We start from the raw sequence: 3,913 nt of genomic DNA on the forward strand, positions 1-3,913 counted from the left end.
CCTCCTTCCTTGTTGGAATACATATATGATCATAAACTCTTGCCCAAGATTGTTATGCTATATATAAAATGAACCATATCGACGAAATTTTCCTATCCCTAAAAAAGAAAAAGATGACCCCTTCTTCCTATATATTACCAAGGAAAAGTAATCCTTCTTTTATAGGCGAAATTATATTGGATTTTATATGTATATAATTCCTTAATTATATGAGACCAAAAAGAAGAAATGACACGAGGGTTCTATATATAGATAGAGAAAGAAAGAAGAAGAAAATTATGATGTGGAAAAGAAGACAGGAATTGTGTACAATGGCATTGTACAACAATTTAATTTGGAAAAGGGATGTAGCGCAGCTTGGTAGCGCGTTTGTTTTGGGTACAAAATGTCACAGGTTCAAATCCTGTCATCCCTACCTATTACTTCTTTCTTCTTTATAGGCAGTAGCGACGAGATCAATTAAAGTAAAGTGGGTATAACTTGAATTTGTGGAGACTATACGTACGTGAGATACATTAGGAATAGAAAAAGATTTTCTTTTTGAATGAATGAAAGCGCTCTTAGTTCAGTTCGGTAGAACGCGGGTCTCCAAAACCCGATGTCGTAGGTTCAAATCCTACAGAGCGTGATTCCATCTATTTTATGTCGAAGCAGAGTAAAATAACTTAACAAAATTGAATTGTAACTCCAATTTCAATTTGACCTCCTCTCTGGTCTGGAGGAGGTCAATCAAAAAAAAAAAATGACTCAATCAAAGATCCAACTGATCCCCACGCCTGTATTGCAAATACGCAGTCACGAATAATCCCGCTAAAGTAATAGGAATTAGGCCTAAGACGATTCCAAATAGAAAAACTTCAATCATTTCGATTTGTTCGAGGGGATAAAAAAAGAGGTACGATCTATCCCTAAATAGTACTCTAAATTATCCACGAATCTCAATGACCAAGAAAAGAATTCCTAATTAGTCTGGAAAAGAGTCGTAGAATGCCAGGAATCCCAAAGAAAGATTTTTCTTTTCTGAATTATAATTATTCAGTCAATTCAAATAAGGCGTATCTTGTTCAAGCCAATAAATAGAGCTGGGGTTATAGTTAAAGCAGCCAGTAGAAAACCAAAATAACTAGTTAAAGTAAGCATGAAAGAGTTAAATTCCATTTATTTTTTTTTACTACACTACATATGTTGGTAAAGCATTTACCTAAGTTATGGAAAATTCATAATTCATCAGTTATTTTAGATAATACTAAAAAACAAGATAGAGTAAGATACAGAAGTGTAAAAGAAAGTGGATTCATCAGATGATACATGAGTCCCTAATTCCGAATCAAGAGATTTGTTGTGGAATTTGTCAATTGAGTAAAGTAATAATATTAAGAACTAGATCATCTAACCCCATTGAATGAAAAAAAGAAATTCAATTTTCAGGGAAATTTTTGAATAAGAGATAAATAAACAATTGAATTTGAAAAAAAAAACTTCTTTCTATTTTGGATAATTTCTTTTTCAATAGGACCCTCTTTTTGGAGTGAACGATCGAATATTCCCCTATTCCTTCTTATTTTAACTGATTGTATTCCATATGGAATAAGAGGAGAACAAAAGCATTCCACGACCTGCCAAGGGGCTGTTAAAAAAAAAAAAAAAAGAAAGCTCTTCCTTGAATTTACTTTATTTTTATTCCTTTTTCGAACTCCAACCAAAGTAGATTCGAAGACGAGTCACTTCAATTATCCTTTTAAGTTCTATTCTATCTTCTGTCTTTCCCTATTTCATCTCGTAAAGTTCCGCGCTCGCAGTTTGGTCAAGAAAGTTAGACCTAATCCAACAAACAATACAAGGATGAATTACGAATTATGAAAGGATAGATTTCACATATACTTGTCCTTGTATTGTGTCAGTATGAGAATATCCTTCCTAAATTATTTATCCAAACCTATTGATCATTAACTTAGATTTTCCCAAGATTTTGGCTGCTATTCCGAATTACTCTATTATTCCGAAGCCAATGAAAAGTAAGTAGAACCTACAAAAATGGGGTTTTCTATTGATGCCTTGAATAACATATAGCTTACCTATAGACAAAAAAAAAATAAAAAAGTAATTATGTTTCGGAACCAGGCAAAACCAGATTGCTGTGCCATAGGAAGGATAGCTATACTAATTCGGTATACTCAAAATACACCTTTGGTACAAAATTGACAATCTCACAAGGATGAAATATCAGTAATTTTCTATTTACTGGTCGATCCCATCTTTTACGGAATCAATTCCTTTTTTGAATGTACAAAAATTTTGGGAGTTCAGCATGTCTGGAAGCACGGGAGAACGTTCTTTTGCTGATATTATTACCAGTATTCGATACTGGGTTATTCATAGCATTACTATACCTTCCCTATTCATTGCGGGTTGGTTATTTGTCAGTACGGGTTTAGCTTATGACGTGTTTGGAAGTCCTAGGCCAAACGAGTATTTCACGGAAAGCCGACAAGGAATTCCGTTAATAACCGACCGTTTTGATTCTTTAGAACAACTCGATGAATTTAGTAGATCCTTTTAGGAGGCCCTCAATGACCATAGATCGAACCTATCCTATTTTTACAGTGCGATGGCTGGCTATTCACGGACTAGCTGTACCTACTGTTTTTTTCTTGGGATCAATATCAGCAATGCAGTTCATCCAACGATAAAACAAATTCCAACTATAGAACTATGACACAATCAAACCCGAATGAACAAAATGTTGAATTGAATCGTACCAGTCTATACTGGGGTTTATTACTCATTTTTGTACTTGCTGTTTTATTTTCCAATTACTTCTTCAATTGAGAGAAAGAAAGAGACTAATAAGAATTCTCTTATCCCATTTGGAAGGATACCATCCTTATAACTACCCATGACTGTTTTTGTCTCTAGCATGACCAATTGATAAAATGTGGAGGAAAGTAGGGGAAATGGCCGATACTACTGGAAGAATTCCTCTTTGGCTGATAGGTACTGTAGCTGGTATTGCTGTGATTGGTTTAGTAGGTGTTTTCTTTTATGGTTCATATTCTGGATTGGGTTCATCTATAGTAATCGGAGGGACCAGATTGTAAACATGAAAAAGTAGGAGCTTAGCGGGTCCTTACCCCCCTTTATCTGATTAGAGCGGAAAGGACCCGCGGAATTTTTATTTTACTCTTATAACGCGAATTGAATCTATTCGATTCACTCTTATGAAGCAACAAGAAAAAGAGATCACTCGAGGATCCAATATCTTATTCCACGAAGGAAGTATCCTGAAAATCCTTGATTTAGTTTCGAGTAATAAACTAATAAAACCTTAATCAAAACTATTCAACTAGCCTAAAAATAAAAAAACCTTCAATGGAAGAGTTTACTTTTTTTTTGCAAAATTTCTGTAAATTTGAAGTTGAACTTAATTAAACAAGCCAAGCAATTTGCTCACAATCACAAGAAATTTTTCCCCCGCCATATTTTCTTCCCCTCTGTTTGTCCACTACCTCGGCTAAACCTAAGCAAAAGAAAAAGAGGTCCAAGAGACAGACCCGAATAAAGAAGAAATAGTAATCTTTGACGAATTAGGAAGAAAAAGGATTCTTATTTTGATACAAGAAGAATCGGCACAAGAAAAAGGCTTTTTCTTGTGCCGAATAGACGATTAAGAAGACCTGCAATCCCTCCGAAAAAGAAGAAATTTTAATTTGATTGTTCTCGCCTTTGCCTTGGATTCTCTTCTTTTGCATGGGATATAAATAAGGAATTCCAGACATCTCATAAACAAAAAGCAGTCTAAACAAAAAAAGGATTTCCAAAATAGATCATAGATAATTCTAGCAATTGCCAATAAATCGAGGCTTTTTACCAACTTGATGGTAAGAAATCCCGGGACCTAGAAATTCATTTCGTA

The 3,913-nt window shown here is 34.4% G+C and overlaps 2 non-coding genes across 2 annotated transcripts; both read left to right on the plus strand.

Moving 5' to 3' along the window:
* Positions 1-341: 341 nt before the first annotated feature.
* TRNAP-UGG (transfer RNA proline (anticodon UGG)) lies at positions 342-415 on the plus strand. Its single transcript has one exon. It is a non-coding gene; the product is annotated as a tRNA-Pro (tRNA).
* Positions 416-554: 139 nt separating this feature from the next.
* TRNAW-CCA (transfer RNA tryptophan (anticodon CCA)) lies at positions 555-628 on the plus strand. Its single transcript has one exon. It is a non-coding gene; the product is annotated as a tRNA-Trp (tRNA).
* The last annotated feature ends 3,285 nt before the right edge of the window (positions 629-3,913 follow it).

The sequence above is a fragment of the Triticum urartu genome, unplaced genomic scaffold (assembly GCF_056163025.1).
Source record: "Triticum urartu cultivar PI428250 unplaced genomic scaffold, HENAU_Tu73 scaffold579, whole genome shotgun sequence".
Classification (NCBI taxonomy): domain Eukaryota; kingdom Viridiplantae; phylum Streptophyta; class Magnoliopsida; order Poales; family Poaceae; genus Triticum; species Triticum urartu.